We start from the raw sequence: 17,585 nt of genomic DNA on the forward strand, positions 1-17,585 counted from the left end.
TGGTGGAGGTGGTGATGGTGGAGGTGGTGATGGAGGACTTGGTGGTGATGGAGGTGGTGATGGTGGAGGTGGTGGTGGTGGTGGAGTTGATGATGGAGGAGGTGATGATGGAGGAGGTGGTGATGGTGGAGGTGGTGGTGATGGTGGAGGTGGTGGTGGTGGAGGTGGTGATGGAGTACGTGGTGGTGATGGAGGTGGTGGTGGTGGTGGAGGTGGTGGTGGTGGAGGTGGTGATGGAGGACGTGGTGGTGATGGAGGTGGTGGTGGAGGTGATGATGGAGGAGGTGGTGATGGAGGAGGTTGTGATGGTGGACGTAGTGATGGTGGAGGTGATGGTGGTGGATGTAGTGATGGTGGTCGACGTGGTGCTGGTGGAGGTGAGTGTTGATGGAGGTGAGTGTTGATGGAGGTGAGTGTTGATGGAGGCGAGTGCCTGGTTGGACCCAGGGTCTCCGCAGATGTGACCAGTGAAGGATCCTGACATGGGCTCCTCCTGAGGGAGCTCAGCCCTGTGAGCCCTGGACCCGGGAGGTCCGGTCTCCAGAATTCCTACTTTTACTCCTCTGCTCCTCTTCTCCTCCGCTTCCCCTTTTCCTCGTCTTCTTGCTGTTTTCCTGTGAAACACATTCCTTCAATAAAATGGAAACTACACAGGCAACTCCAAGAATCCTGACGCTCTGTAAGCAAGTGCACGTGTTGACTCTGGGCTGCGGCGGCTGTTTGTAAACGTGTGCGCGGGATGAAAACATCCCACATATGCTTGTCTCCTTCTGTATACACAAACTTATCTCCACTGGATATTTGTGCAAAAGCTGTATTTCCAAACAAAATGGCGCTAGGGTTTCCCCCCGTGTCTGGGGCGGTACCGTTCTCCGCTCTTGGGAGGCTGTCATATCGACCTGACCTCCCAGGTTGGGAGAAGTGCCTCGCCAGCCCCCCTACACCTGCGCACCCCCCGATTTCTCCCATGTCTGGGATGCCGTGGCTCCTGAGAGGAGGCGTGCTGGGTCTGGGTGGATCCGCCCAGCATGGCGGTCGGCTCTGCCATCTTTCCCGGGATGCTGCTTGGTTTGGACCAGACGTGCCGTCCACTGGGACCAGATTCTGCCTCTCCTCCCGCCAACAACGGCGCTTTGGTTCCCTTGTACCAAGTGGGCTTGAGGGACCCTCAGACTCGGATTTGTTGTTCTCATTCTGCTGAGCGATCTTGGAGAGCTCAGGGGTGTCCATGCCCACCCAAGCTTTAGCAGCCCACTGAAGCCCGCAGCATGGGGATGAAACAGCAGAGGTCTAACTCCCCCGTCCTGGAGGCTGGAGGCCCGAGGTCCAGGCGTGGGCAGGGCTGGCTCCTCCCCAGGCCTCGCTCCTGGGCTCACAGATGCCGTCTTCTCCCTGGGTCCTCACGGGGTAGTCCCTCTGTGTGCGTCTGTGTCCTCACCTCCTCTTCTACCAGGATCCCAGTCCTGTGGGGTCAGGGCCACCCTGGGGATCTCACTGCCCCTCAGTCACCTCTGTAAAGACCCCTCTCCACACACAGGCATGTCCCAAGGTCCTGGGGTCAGGGCCACCCTGGGGACCTCACTGCCCCTCAGTCACCTCTGTAAAGACCTTTCTCCACACACAGGCATGGCCCAAGGTCCTGGGGTCAGGGCCACCCTGGGGACCTCACTGCACCTCAGTCACCTCTGTAAAGACCCCTCTCCACACACAGGCATGTCCCAAGGTCTTGGGGTCAGGGCCACCCTGGGGACCTCACTGCACCTCAGTCACCTCTGTAAAGACCCCTCTCCACACACAGGCATGTCCCAAGGTCTTGGGGTCAGGGCCACCCTGGGGACCTCACTGCACCTCAGTCACCTCTGTAAAGACCCCTCTCCACACACAGGCATGTCCCAAGGTCCTGGGGTCAGGGTCACCCTGGGGACCTCACTGTACCTCAGTCACCTCTGTAAAGATCCCTCCACACACAGGCATGTCCCAAGGTCCTGGGGTCAGGGCCACCCTGGGGACCTCACTGCACCTCAGTCACCTCTGTAAAGACCCCTCTCCACACACAGGCATGTCCCAAGGTCCTGGGGTCAGGGCCACCCTGGGGACCTCACTGCCCCTCAGTCACCTCTGTAAAGACCCATCTCCACACACAGGCATGTCCCAAGGTCCTGGGGTCAGGGCCACCCTGGGGACCTCACTGTACCTCAGTCACCTCTGTAAAGACCCATCTCCACACACAGGCATGTCCCAAGGTCCTGGGGTCAGGGCCACCCTGGGGACCTCACTGTACCTCAGTCACCTCTGTAAAGATCCCTCCACACACAGGCATGTCCCAAGGTCCTGGGGTCAGGGCTGCAGTGCCTTAGGGGACACAATTGGACCCATGAGAGGCCAGGTGGCTTTCCCGGCTTACCTTGGGAGTAAAGGGTCAGACTCGGGGACCCCGGCAATGGGAAATGCACCCCCACCTCCGTGAAGGGTGTCGGCTCCCTCTCTGAGCCGGGCCGCAGGAGCTCAGGGTGGACTGTGGTCAGCTGGGCCACGGCGTGTTCAGGGCAGCGTGAGATTGGCAGACGGGGTCAGCCTGGCCTCTGCCTGTGGGTGTTGGCTGAGGGTGGTCAGGCCATCTCGGGGACATGGAGTCGCTCATAAAAGCCCATGAACCTGACTCCTGCAGGGGCAGAGTGGCCACCTGCGTCCAGAGGCTGGGCTTGGGTCCCCCGGCCGCCCGCTCCCGCCTGTCCAGCGTGGCTCAGGTCTGGGCAGGTCGGAGGGGTCCATGGCTCCTGTGAAGACTGTGGTGTGTCCTGCGGCCAGCGGCCACCCTGCAGGAGCCCCACAGACCCGCTGAGCGCTGGCGGTGGGTCTGGAACCCAGGCACCTTCGCGTCTGTGCCACTGGCCTGGCCCAGCAGGCTCGGGCCAGGGTGTGGGTGTGGACGGCTCCGGGGCTCTGGGCAGAGGGTCCGTCCTAGCTGACCAGCTCCTGGTCCTCAGAGATGGGTAGGCGGACAGCAGGTGGGACGGCCTCACGGGGAGGCAGGCAGGTGAGGCTCAGCCTCAGCACAGTGAGGGTGCTCTCAGGGAATTAGCCCCACGCCCCGCTCGGGCAGTCCACTCCTGGCCAGCAAGGCCCCGGACGTCAGGAATTAAAATCGGAAGACAGTCACACGGCTGGGGAGCCTGGGCAGCCCCCAGAGAGATGCCCACGGGCTTCTCGGTGTCGGTGCCTGTCCTCCCGGGAGGTCCAGGGTCATGCCGGCCGAGGCGTGAGTGACCTTCCAAGGGGCATCTGCTGACCAGGTTGGAGGAACAGCCCCTCAGATGCTGCAGGGGGAGGTTGGGACGGGGCCTCCCAGGTGATCCAGCTGCGGTGAGGCTGCGGGAACAGGAGGTGAGGGAGGAGGAGGGGAGGAGGGAGAAGGAGGAGGGAGGAGGGAGGAGGGAAAGGAGGAGGGAGGAGGGAGGAGGGAGGGGAGGAGGGAGGAGGAGAGAGGAGGGAGGGGAGGAGGGAGGAGGAGGGAGGGGAGGAGGGAGGAGGAGGGAGGAGGGAGGAGGAGGGGAGGAGGGAGGAGGAGGGAGGGGAGGAGGGAGGAGGAGGGAGGAGGGAGGAGGAGGGGAGGAGGGAGGAGGGAAAGGAGGAGGGAAAGGAGGAGGGAAAGGAGGAGGGAGGAGGGAGGAGGAGGGAGGAGGGGAGGGAGGAGGAGGGAGGAGGGGGAAGAGGAGGAGGGAGGAGGGAGGAGGAGGGAGGAGGGAAGGGAGGAGGGAGGAGGAGGAGGAGGAGGAGGAGGGAGGAGGGAGGGAGGACCACCTGGTCCCAGAGAGGGTGCTGAGGGTCCTCTTGGCCCCGTCCTTTCTCGATGGCCCCGAGTCCACCTCTCTGGTCCCCACAGGACCTTCTTGGGGTGCCTCTTCCTGCAGCTCCATGTCTTCCTGACAGCCTCCCTTTCTGGATGGAGAGCCCCCATCAGGGCTCCTGGTTCCACCCCAAACCCCCCAAGGGAATCACCAAGTCGAGCGGTTGAAGACCAGATGGGGAGAAAATAAAAGGATAACACAGACGGATAAACAGAAAGAGCCGGGCGCCTGTCCTCCCAGCAGCTGGGGAGGCCGAGGCAGGAGGATGGTGAGTTCAAAGCCAGCCTCAGCAACAGCGAGGCCTAACAACTCCGTGAGACCCTGTCTCTAAATAAAAGGCAAAGCAGGGCTGGGGAGGTGGCTCAGGGGTCAAGTGCCCCCGAGTTCAATCCCTGGTGCCCCCTGCAAAAAAGAGAGAGGAGAACGTCCGGCACGCGATGCTCCACCTGTGGACACTGGGCTGCGGATTTCTATGCTCTGCACACGGTCGGGAGCAGAGCCCCGGGGTCCGGCCCCCCAACACCGCCACACGGAGCAATGGGCACGTCCCGCAGCCCGGCTCCCTCTGCCCTTCTCCATCAGTATCTGTACCCAGCAGATGTCACCAGAATCTGACTTGGTGATACTGTCCTTTACCTCTCGGCTCCGCAGGCTGCAGCCCAGGTCCAGGCGGGGCAGACTCGGGGCTGCTGAGGCTGCTTCCTGCTCACAGATGGCGCTGCTCCTGGTCCTCACAGGGTGGACGGGCAGGGGGCTCTCTGGTCTCTGTAGAAGGACCCTGGTCCCCTTCCTGGGCTGCACCCATGAGCTCAGCCCCTCCCAGAGCCCCACCTCCCACACCAGCTCCTGGTGAGGATGTCAACATGGGCATTTGGGGGACACAGGTTCAGACCACGGTGGTCCATATTGGACTTTCATCTACGGCAGTTGCTGGAGACGGTGAACCCCTGGGTTCCTGTCATCAGAAGATGCTCAGGTTGAACAAAGGTATATTAACTCTTTCTTCTTGACACAGGTAAATCTTTTTAAAGGAGGGAGCAAGACCCAGGAGTGGGGTGCTGGCCTCCGAGCGTGGCACGACTGGAGCAGTGGATGCCCAGGTGCTCTGTGTATTGTGGGGGTCTTCCCTCTCAAACGACTTCTCTGACCCAACAAGAAAGACACGTCATTGCAATCGACCTACGTGTCCATCAAGGTGAGCAGATTGAGAAAACGTGGTCCTCACCCTGGAGTAGTATTCAGCCACGAAGAAGGAAATCCATTTGCAACAGCTTAGAAGACCCCCGGAGGAGATTATCTGTGGTCAGTGAAATAAGCCAGGCTCAGAAAGACAAATAACACAGGAGCTGATTTGTTCGTGGACGGTAAAACTGTTGAGTACACAGCATCAGAGAGCACAATGGCGGACGGGGAGATGCCGGATCACAAAGTTTCAGCAGACAGGAGGAATAAATTCCAGAGCTTCTCTCGTGCAACATAATGACTCTGGTTAATAATGTATTGCATATTGAAAATTGCTCAGAGAATAGACTTTAAGTGTTCTCAGCGCAAAGGGATGACAAGTGTGTGGGATAATGCATGCATTAATTAGCTCCATCCAGGCGATCCGCACGGATGCATATTTCAAAACAATGTGGAGCTCACTCTAAATATGTGTCTTTTTAAAATTTGCCAGTTATGAAAGAAATTTATTATTTTTTTTTTAAAAAAGAATACATCATGTGCAGACAAAACCTGGAACTAATGTAGCAGACATTCCTCAGGAAGAAAAGGAGAGATGTCACCGGACGGAGTGGTGGAGCACACCTGTCATCCCAGCCTCTCAGGAGGCTGAGGCGGGAGGATGGCAAGTTGGAGGCCAGCCTCTACAACTTAGTAAAGCCCTAAGAAACTTGGCAACATAAATCAGAAAAAGGGCTGGGGATGTGGCTCAGTGGTTAAGCGCCTCCAGGTTGAATCCCCCCAAAATATAATAATAATAATAATTATAATAATACTTCTAAAAATAAATAAAAATTTTAAAAAGAAAGAAAAAGAGGCCCTGGTGAAGTCTCTGGGTTCCCCGTGGACCCCCAAAGCCCGGACCGCCCCCCAGCTCCTTGTTTTGGAGCCCCTCTCCTCAAATATCCCCCCTCCGCGTGGCTTCATTGACAACAGGGCAGAATGCGGCTCTGGGAAAGAGCAAGTTTTTAGAAAAAGAAGTTTGCTGCCGTCTTTTGAAGCTCACTTTTTTTTTTTTTTTTTTCCTGAAAGGAAAAGTCGGGGGGCGGAAAAACCCACATTTCTCCCAGCTCCCTGCTTCTGACAGGGCGCTCCTTTATAAGATCTCCAACTACAAGCGCGTACATGACACGCGGCGCGTCCCCGGTGTACAGCCTTTGAGTCTGATTTATGACACGGCTCCATAGGTGTATCTGACAGCTTTCAGATGGAGCCCGGGCGCCGGCTTTCAAGAGCGCGGTTATCTGGGTAAATCTATCCCGGGCGCGTCCTGGGGGACCCCCGCGCCTTTGTAGCGCCCCGCCGAGCGGCGGCCCCCTCGCTGCGCCCGCCCGCCCGGCTGACAGGCGCCCGCGCGTCTCCGTAATCACGAATAAAAGGCAGCTCCCCGCAGGTTACAGATCTGCTGTGTTTTGACATTGACCTTAATACATAATTTAACCACAAAGCCTGAGCAACGTGCAACAAGATAAGAAAAGACCACAGAACCGGCAAATAAAGCGATGTTCAATCAGAAATCATATTTGTTCCTGATCGCGAGACGCGGGCGCTCGGGGGGCAGCGCGCAGCGCGGGGAGCGGGGCGGAGGCGGGGGAGGCCTGCCGAGGCCCAGGACCGCGGAGGCCCAGGACCGCGGCTGGCGGAGGAGCTTCGCGGGGGACCCGGCCGCGCGCGCGCCGCGCCCTGGAGTCCCCAGGACTCGCCGCCGGCTCTCCAAGCCCGTCCGCGACTCCGAGCGCGCTGACGGGGACGCAGACTCCGGCCTCCAGCGCACCTGCGGGACGGGACGGCGTAGGCGTGCGGCCCTGCCCAGAGGAGGGCTCTGCGCGCAGGGGGTCCCCGTGTCCGGCAAGGCCCGCGCTGGCGCTTCAGCCGCAGGCCGGCCCGCTCGGCCCACTGCCCGGACTCCTGGAGCACCGCGCCCCGCGCAGCCCCGAGGTCGGAGTGGCGCCCGGGTCCAGAGCGCGGGCGGGAGCGCTTTTCGCCCGCACGTGCGCGGGAACGCGAGGTTCGCACCGCGGTTCGCAAGGCGAGAGCGGGTTCCGGCTGACCTGGCCGCCGAGCCGTCCACCACCGCCGAGCCGTCCACCACCGCCGAGCCCGTCCACCACTGCGGGACGTCGCATGCCGCGCTGCCCGGGATGGAGAGCCCAGGGGAGCCTGGCGGTGCGGCCCGGGAGTCACGCGGCCCCAGAGCTCAGAGAAGGCGCCCCAGCCCAGAGAAGGCGCCCCAACCCAGAGAAGGCGCCCCAACCCACAGCGCATCCAAGCAGAGCCGGCCTGATGCTGCGTCAGCGGCGCGGGGCGTCCACCATCCACACCACAGAGCAGGCGTCACACAGAACGCGTGCCCCACACAGACGCGCACATGGGCGCCTGCACACAGAAGCGTGCACACCCAGCGTGGCACACCCACCCACTGTGCACACCCACCGTGCACACTCACCCACCGTGCACACCCAGCACCGCACACCCACCCACCATGCACACCCACCACCGTGCACACCCAGCACCGCACACCCACCCACCATGCACACCCACCACCGTGCACACCCAGCACAGCACACCCACCCACCAGGCACATACGCCCAGCATGGCACACCCACCCACCGTGCACACCCACCGTGCACACCCACCATGCACACCCACCACCGTGCACACCCAGCACAGCACACCCACCCACCAGGCACATACACCCAGCATGGCACACCCACCCACCGTGCACACCCACCGTGCACACCCACCATGCACACCCACCACCGTGCACACCCAGCACAGCACACCACCCACCAGGCACATACACCACCGTGCACACCCAGCACAGCACACCCACCCACCAGGCACATACACCCAGCATGGCACACCCACCCACTGTGTACACCCACCATGCACACCCACCATGCACACCACCACCATGCACACCCAGCACGGCACACCCACCCACCGTGCACACCCACCCATCACGGACAAACATACCAAACCAGCCACAATGCACACCCACCACAGACGTCCACCCATACACACCCACCATGGACCTGCACCATGGACAATTACCCCAAACACCCACAATACACACCACTTTGGACCTCCACCATGGACACCAGGGACATCCATTCACACCCACCCACCATGGACCTTCCACATAGGCATCCATCATGGACGGCCACATGCACACCCACCATGGACACCACTTTGGACACCCACCATGGACACCACTTTGGACACCCACCATGGACACCCACATGGACCTCCATCATGGACACCCACATGGACCTCCATCATGGACACCCACCTTGGACCTCCACCATGGACCTCCACCATGGACACCACCTTGGACCTTCACCATGGACCTCCACCATGGACCTCCACCATGAACCTCCACCTTGGACCTCCACCATGGACACCACCTTGGACCTTCACCATGGACCTCCACCTTGGACCTCCACCATGGACTTCCACCATGAACCTCCACCATGGACGCCCATCCATCAACACCCACCCATAACCACCCACAATGCACAACTCCTGGGACCTCCACCATGCACACCCACCATGCACACCACCTTGGACACACACCACGGACTTTATCCATACCCACCCACCATGGGCCTCCACCATGGGCCTCCACCACAGGCGTGCACATACACTTGCTCACCTCGCACATTCACACACACACACATCCACAGTGGACACATGTTCTCATACACACCTGCACACTCACACACTTCTGTGCTCACACCCCAACAGACCCACACAATCAACCCACACGTGTGCACACGCCCCTGCGGACCACTTATGCACACCCACAGTTACACACGTGAACACCCAGAGACCAATCTATACAAACACCCAGCTGCCGCACTCCATTCCTCCTGGGGAGGGGAGAGACAGGGGTACCAGGAGACCACGCAGACCGACAAGCACGGGCCCTGAAATCACTCTGCTGTCGTCTGGTTCAGCTGCAGACAGGCTGTGGGGACAGAGGGACCCAGTGTCCAGAGCTGGGGAGCTGCCCTGGCCCCCCCCACCTCCTGAGCAGGACGTGCCTGAGGCGTCCTTTGCTGAGAGGCAAAGGAAAGACTGATGCATTTTTAATGAAAAAAATAAAAAGATACATAGGGTCAATTTGGAGAAAAGCTATCCAAACACACGGGCTCTGGGGACTTGGTTGGCGGCTTCTGTTTTTCTCTAGTCTTTGCAAAAAACCTCCAAGGTGATTCCTGCACATGAATGGGAAGTCCTGACAAAGGACCTCAGCCAGAGAGATGTGCACCCATCCAGGTCTCCTGCCCCACCAAGCAAGTCCTGTGGACTGACGGGGTCCCACCCATCCTAGGTCCTGTCTGCAGCCCAGCGCCAGAGCTCGAGTCCTCCTGGGTTTCCAACACCGGAGGTGGGGTCTCAGGGAGGCACGGAGTCTGCATGTCCATTTCTGTCCATCTGTGTCCATCAGTCATCTACCCTGCATCCATCCATCCATCCATCAGCTACGTTCATCTATCCCTCATCACCTGTCAATCATCTACCCTGCATCCATCCATCCATCCATCCAGCAGCTACGTTCATCTATCCCTCATCACCTGCCAATCATCTACCCTGCATCCATCCATCCATCCATCCAGCAGCTACAGGCATCTATCCCTCATCACCTGTCAATCATCTACCCTGCATCCATCCACCCATCCAGCAGCTACATGCATCTATCCCTCATCACCTGTCAATCATCTACCCTGCATCCATCCATCCATCCATCAGCTACGTTCATCTATCCCTCATCACCTGTCAATCATCTACCCTGCATCCATCCATTTATTCAGCAGCTACGTACATCTATCCCTCATCACCTGTCAATCATCTACCCTGCATCCATCCACCCATCCAGCCGCTACGTGCATCTATCCCTCATCACCTGTCAATCATCTACCCTGCATCCATCCATTTATCCAGCAGCTATGTGCATCTATCCCTCATCACCTGTCAATCATCTACCCTGCATCCATCCATCCATCCATCAGCTATGTGCATCTATCCCTCATCACCTGTCAATCATCTACCCTGCATCCATCCATTTATCCAGCAGCTATGTGCGTCTATCCCTCATCACCTGTCAATCATCTACCCTGCATCCATCCACCCATCCAGATGCTACCTGCATCTATCCCTCATCACCTGTCAATCATCTACCCTGCATCCATCCATCCGTTCATCAGCTACGTGCATCTATCCTTCATCACCTGTCAATCATCTAGCCTGCATCCATCCACCCATCCAGCAGCTTCATGCATCTATCCTTCATCGTCTGTCAATCATCTAGCCTGCATCCATCCATCCATCCATCAGCTACGTTCATCTATCCCTCATCACCTGTCAGTCATCTACCCTGCATCCATCCACCCATCCAGCAGCTATGTGCATCTATCCCTCATCACCTGTCGATCATCTATCCTGCATCCATCCATCCATCCATCAGCTACCTGCATCTATCCCTCATCACCTGTCAATCATCTAGCCTGCATCTGTCCATCCATCAGCTACATACATCTATCCCTCATCATCTGTCAATCATCTAGCCTGCATCCATCCATTCATCAGCTATGTGCATCTATCCATCATCTGTCAAAAATCGCAGAGGCTGGCCTCCAACTTTGATCCTCCGGCCTCAGCCTCCTGAGCCTGGGATGACAGGGGAGTACCACTCATCAGGCTAAGGGGCACATGTAATTTCATAACAGCTTTGAACTGTCCGGGTTCAGTTTATCTCCAGCTACTTTATGTTTTCTGAATTTGCTTTAAAAAAGGGCATTTTCTCTGACGTCAGGTGTTCTGAGGGGTTACTTGTGCCCGGGAGCAGCTGGGCAGTCTCTCCTCCCTCCTTCCCTTCTGCTCGCGGCATCCATGTCCTGTCCCCCGTCCCCAGGCTTCCTTCTGCTGGGGTCTGCAGTCCCCGGCCCGCACACCAGCAGGGTGGAGGGTCTTGGTCCTGGGGCCGGCTCTGTCTTTGGGCATCTTCTGACTTTGCAGAACGAGGTTCCTCAGGAAAGTCCCACTTTCCTCTGGCCGCGCAGCTGCAGCTCGATCAAACGCCACGTTTTAACTGATCAAGGACCCTACGCCGTGGCCGTCCAGCCAAGAGCAGAAGCGCGTCAGGGTGCTTCTGCCTGCAGAGAGCTCAACTGTGACGGGGGGTTTCAACCTGCTCCGAACTCAGGGCATACTGCCCAGCCTCCAGCAGCACACCGATCTCCTGGGTCCTGGATCCGTCAGTACGGCTCACGGTTTTCCATAGGAACCTTAGGGGGACACACACTCGGGTCCCTGCCCTGCTCAGAGGGCTGGTGCGTCCCTGTGTGAGTCTCCTGGGCTGCTGTGACCAGACCCCCAGCCCGGGGCTGATGGACCCCAGACCTGACCACTCTCAGCTCCGCAGGCTGCAGCCCAGGTCCAGGCGGGGCAGACTCGGGGCTGCTGAGGCTGCTTCCTGCTCACAGATGGCGCTGCTCCTGGTCCTCACAGGGTGGACGGGCAGGGGGCTCTCTGGTCTCTGTAGAAGGACCCTGGTCCCCTTCCTGGGCTGCACCCGTGAGCTCAGCCCCTCCCAGAGCCCCACCTCCCACACCAGCTCCTGGTGAGGACTCAGCACGGGAACCTGGGGACACACTCAGGCCATCTCGTAGCACGAGCCTCTGCTGAATTACCGGGGAAGGGACACAGGGTCGGCCATTCCTCCCTCCAGGCTCCTGGATAGACCTTTTGACTTGCAGTTCAGCGATCGCAGAACTCTGCACACCCAAAACAAAAACAACCAAGCCAAACCCGCCTCCCGCTCCAGCGAGCTTCCTCTGTCAAACCGTGAGGAGGAAAGTCTGGACGCCTCTCACGGAATCGGAGGCGTATTAAATTTTCAGAGGCTGCAGGTCAGAAATGGCTTCTCCAATTTGCTTCAAACTTCCCGCAGCCCCAACGAAGCCTGAGAACCTTCCGGCCAGAGGCCGTGTGTGGCCCGGGCTGGGAAGAGGTCAGAAGAGGGCACTCGGTTCTGAGGACGCGCAGCCCGGCTGCTGAGCGCAGCGGGCAGGGTGGACCGTGCTCAGGATGGCAGCTGGGTGGACGGGCGGCCAAGCAGAAAGTGCCCGACGGCCAGCTCCCCAGGGGAGACAGGGGCCAGCAGAGGCGGAGCCAGGTGAGGGGCCGCTCTATCTTCCCCAGAGCGTTTCCATTGAGTTTTGCAGAGAGGGTCCTGCGGGGCCGGCGGGGAGATGGACGGGGTCTCAGCCTGTCCCAGGTGGACGCGGCTGCGTTGGGCGGGCAGGCGGCAGGGCCCCTCTGATGGCGGCTGCTTTCTGAGCCGGGAGGTGGCACCTCTGAAACTCCAATGCTCCTGCCTCTGTTTAATCCCACAGACCCCAGAAGCCCCTCCACTTTCCTGCTGAGCACTGAGTTCGTGAGATGCTCCGAAGTGGATTTTATAACTTAACCCGAAGGGAGGCACTCGACAGGGGACCGTCCAAGAAGGTCCCATGTGTGACACAGACGCCACCTCCACCCCGTTCTCCCGAAACGGAGCCCTGCACAGTGACCCCCAGACGCCCTCCCCAGCCCCTGACCACCAAGAATCCACTTCCTGTCCCGTGGGATTACCTGTTCCACGTGTTCCCTATCGATGGACAGACGCCTGCACTGTGTGTCCTTCGTGTCTCTGGCTTCTTTAACGACCACAGGGTCCTCAGGTCCGTCCTCCTCAGTGCGGCAGGTGCCCGAGCACCGTTCCTTTTCATGGCTGTGTAATATTCCACAGGGTGGGTGGACCACCTTCTGAGCATCCGTTTACCTGTCGATGGACACGGGGGTTGTTTCCACCTCCTGGCTGCTGTGAATGGTCCCCCCCTGGCCGTTTGTGTCCAGGGTGGATAACATTTGTGGATGTTTTAGATCACTGGAGACCCATTCTCAGGTCTTGTTAGACTTGATTGCAACTGAGCTCAGGTCGTGGGAATTGGGAAGCCAAGAATCCCAAACTGTGCTGGCTGCACCGCAGTGATGTCACAGGCCAGCAGGGGACGAGCAGCAGGGAGCCCTTAGGACCTGCCGTCCGCAGAGTCTGCTCTTCCTCGCCATCTTGCTTTTACAACTTAATCTTGGAGGCAGAAGTTGCAGCCATGGGCCAGAGTCTGTCTCCTGGAGCTGCTCCGGTGAAGGGCCACAAACTGGGGGCTATGGCCAAAGACGTGGGCTCCCCCAGCCTGGAGGGCAGAGGCTGAGGTCAGAGTCCAGGGCTGAGCCCCTCCATGGGCTCCAGGAGGCTCCTTCCTGCCTCTCCAGCTCCTGGGCTCCAGGCGGCCCTGGGCTGGTGGCCCCAGCCCTCCAGCCTCTGCCTCCATCTCCACGTGGCTCCTCCTCTGTGTCCGTGTCTCCTCTTCTGTCTCTTGTGAGGACACGGCCATGGCCTCAGGGCCACCCTGACCAGGAGGAGCTCCTCTCAGGGTCCTGCACTCACTGCCTCTGCAGAGACCCTGTGTCCACACCAGGTCCCCTGCACAGGTTCTGGGTCAAGATGTGGACAGGACCAGCCTCTTCCCATGGTGTCCAGCTGCCTCCACAGGCTCAGGGAGGCTCCTTCCTGCCTCTCCAGCTCCTGGGCTCCAGGTGGCCCTGGGCTGGTGGCCCCAGCCCTCCAGCCTCTGCCTCCATCTCCACGTGGCTCCTCCTCTGTGTCTGTGTCTCCTCTTCTGTCTCTTGTGAGGACACGGCCATGGCCTCAGGGCCACCCTGACCAGGAGGAGCTCCTCTCAGGGTCCTGCACTCACTGCCTCTGCAGAGACCCTGTGTCCACACCAGGTCCCCTTCATAGGTTCTGGGTCAAGATGTGGACAGGACCAGCCTCTTCCCATGGTGTCCAGCTGCCTCCACAGGCTCAGGGAGGCTCCTTCCTGCCTCTCCAGCTCCTGGGCTCCAGGCGGCCCTGGGCGGTGGCCCCAGCCCTCCAGCCTCTGCCTCCGTCTCCACGTGGCTCCTCCTCTGTGTCTGTGTCTCCTCTTCTGTCTCTTGTGAGGACACGGCCATGGCCTCAGGGCCACCCTGACCAGGAGGAGCTCCTCTCAGGGTCCTGCACTCACTGCCTCTGCAGAGACCCTGTGTCCACACCAGGTCCCCTTCATAGGTTCTGGGTCAAGATGTGGACAGGACCAGCCTCTTCCCATGGTGTCCAGCTGCCTCCACAGGCTCAGGGAGGCTCCTTCCTGCCTCTCCAGCTCCTGGGCTCCAGGCGGCCCTGGGCTGGTGGCCCCAGCCCTCCACACACTACTTTCAAATGTCTGTGGAAGGACCGTTCCTGGCTGAGCCCACCTTGCTAACGGGCACCTGGCTCCTGCCCTTCTGCTTGGTCCTCACCGTAAGCAAGGCCAGGCTTCATGCTGGCTCCCTGGCTCACTCTTCCTCCTACCAAACGCCCATCTTGATGAGTGGCACCATCACGTCACCGTCCCTGGCCAGAGTTCTGGGCTCCTCCTTAAAGCCAGCCTCTCCCCCATCCCTCCACCCGCCTGGAGCAATTCCAAGCAGCCACCTCCATGGCCCCCGGCTCCTGCTCTCTGAGATCAGAGACTCAGCTCCCCTCCGCTGGCTCACCAGCACAGCTTCCAGCTGGGCTCTGCTCCTTCCTGTGTGAGTCTGCAGGGGCAGAAGCAGCCGGGGGTCTTACAGACCCCAGACCTGACTGCTCTCGGCTCCGCAGGCTGCAGCCCAGGTCCAGGCGGGGCAGACTCGGGGCTGCTGAGGCTGCTTCCTGCTCACAGATGGCACTGCTCCTGGTCCTCGCAGGGTGGACGGGCAGGGGGCTCTCTGGTCTCTGTAGAAGGACCCTGGTCCCCTTCCTGGGCTGCACCCATGAGCTCAGCCCCTCCCAGAGTCCCACCTCCCACACCAGCTCCTGGTGAGGACTCAGCACAGGAACCTGGGGACACACACTCAGGTCCCTGCCCTGCTCAGAGGGCTGGTGTGTCCCTGTGTGAGTCTCCTGGGCTGCTGTGACCAGACCCCTAGCCTGGGGCTGATGGACCCCAGACCTGACCGCTCTCAGCTCCGCAGGCTGCAGCCCAGGTCCAGGCGGGGCAGACTCGGGGCTGCTGAGGCTGCTTCCTGCTCACAGATGGCGCTGCTCCTGGTCCTCACAGGGTGGACGGGCAGGGGGCTCTCTGGTCTCTGTAGAAGGACCCTGGTCCCCTTCCTGGGCCGCACCCATGAGCTCAGCCCCTCCCAGAGCCCCACCTCCCCCACCAGCTCCTGGTGAGGACTCAGCACAGGAACCTGGGGACACACACTCAGGTCCCTGGAGGGGACCCGTCTCTGGTGAGCCTGCTCAGGCCTCTGTGACACAAAGCCACTGGCCGGCAGCGCAGTGAGGGTGTCTGTCCCCACAGTGTGGAAGTCCCCTTCCACGATCAGACTCTGTTCCAGCCACGGTGCTTCAGTGCGGAGGCCTGGGCGGTGGGCTGTACCCCTGTGGCGTCTCATGGATGCACAAGTCCACTAGAGAAACATGCTCACATGCCAAAGGATCTGGGGACCCCAGCGCGGGGACATGGGTCCTGCCAGTCGTGGCGGGAGGCAGGCGGAGGCAGGAGGGGAGCCGGGGCGGGGGCTGGGCGGGCATGGCCAGCGCCTCTCCTGCAGGGTTGGCAGCACTGAGCTCGCTGCGCATGCAAAGGTCCCTGTCCCCGGGAAGGTGGCCCCGCAGAACCCGGCCAGTGAGCCATTTCTGGAGCCTCGGACTTCAAAGCCAGGGAGCGCTTCCCGGGGACCCGGAGAATTCAGGGGCACGTCTTCCGCGTCCCCCCGGCGGGAGATGTTGGAGATCAAAGGGCCCAACGCGCATGCGTCCTGCCTGCGCGCTAACGAGCTCGGCCGGTCAGGGGTGAGTGGCCCCCGGCAGCCGCCAGGCCTCTCCCCGCGTCCCGCTGCGTGGCACGCGTGTCACCAGCCCTGCCGGCCGCCCGGGCCTGTCTGCAAACTCGCGGGGAAGCGCAGACCCTTCACCAGCTCAGAGCTGTTGTCCCCGTCCTGCGAGCAGACCAGGCGGCGCAAAGGGGCGAGCGCGGTTCCAGAGCCTCTCCGGCTCCTCGACCCCTCCTCGTCCCCATCCTCGTCCCATCCTCGACCCCATCCTCGACCCCATCCTCCTCCCATCCTCGTCCCCTCCTCGTCCCCTCCTCGTCCCCTCCTTGTCCCCTCCTCGACCCCATCCTCCTCCCATCCTCCTCCCCATCCTCGTCCCCTCCTCGTCCCATCCTCGTCCCATCCTCGTCCCCTCCTCGTCCCCTCCTCGTTCCCATCCTCCTCCCCATCCTGGTCCCCCTCCTCGTCCCCATCCTCGTCCCCCTCCTCGTCCCCATCCTCGTCCCCTCCTCATCCCCATCATCCTCCCCATCCTGGTCCCCCTCCTCGTCCCCATCCTTGTCCCATCCTCGTCCCCATCTCCAGGGCCCGAGCCCTCCAGGAACCCCGCGCCCAGGGTAGCCGGGTGGTGGGCTGTGCAGCATGGGACCAGGGCCATCCCGCCTTCCTCCAGCGCCCGTCTTGTTGAGTGACACCTTGTGGTCACAGACCCGGCTTCGCCACCCTGGCAGGTGTCAGCTTGTGGCTGTTGTGACCCTTGCCAGTAACCAAGTGGCTTCAAAGAGCCACCAGCGCCCATCATTCCTCTGTTGACAGATGTGAGGGCGGATTCCACCTGTGGACACTGGGAAGTAGGGACACCAGGTGGCTTCCACCTTTGGACACTGGGAAGGAGGGACACCAGGTGGCTTCCACCTTTGGACACTGGGAAGGAGGGACACCAGGTGGCTTCCACCTTTGGACATGGGAAGGTGGGACACCAGGTGGATTCCACCTTTGGACACTGGGAAGGAGGGACACCAGGTGGCTTCCACCTTTGGACACTGGGAAGGAGGGACACCAGGTGGCTTCCACCTTTGGACATGGGAAGGTGGGACACCAGGTGGATTCCACCTTTGGACACTGGGAAGGAGGGACACCAGGTGGCTTCCACCTTTGGACACTGGGAAGGAGGGACACCAGGTGGCTTCCACCTTTGGACACTGGGGAGGACGGACACCAGGTGGCTTCCGCCTTTGGACACTGGGAAGGAGGGACACCAGATGGCTTCCGCCTTTGGACACTGGGAAGGAGGGACACCAGGTGTCTTCCGCCTTTGGACACTGGGGAGGAGGGACACCAGGTGGCTTCCACCTTTGGACACTGGGAAGGACGGACACCAGGTGGCTTCCACCTTTGGACACTGGGAAGGAGGGACACCAGGTGGCTTCCACCTTTGGACACTGGGGAGGAAGGACACCAGGTGGCTTCCACCTTTGGACACTGGGAAGGACGGACACCAGGTGGCTTCCACCTTTGGACACTGGGAAGGAGGGACACCAGGTGGCTTCCGCCTTTGGACACTGGGAAGGAGGGTCACCAGGTGGCTTCTATCTTTGGACACTGGGAAGTAGGGACACCAGGTGG

The sequence above is a fragment of the Sciurus carolinensis genome, unplaced genomic scaffold (assembly GCF_902686445.1).
Source record: "Sciurus carolinensis unplaced genomic scaffold, mSciCar1.2, whole genome shotgun sequence".
Taxonomy (NCBI): domain Eukaryota; kingdom Metazoa; phylum Chordata; class Mammalia; order Rodentia; family Sciuridae; genus Sciurus; species Sciurus carolinensis.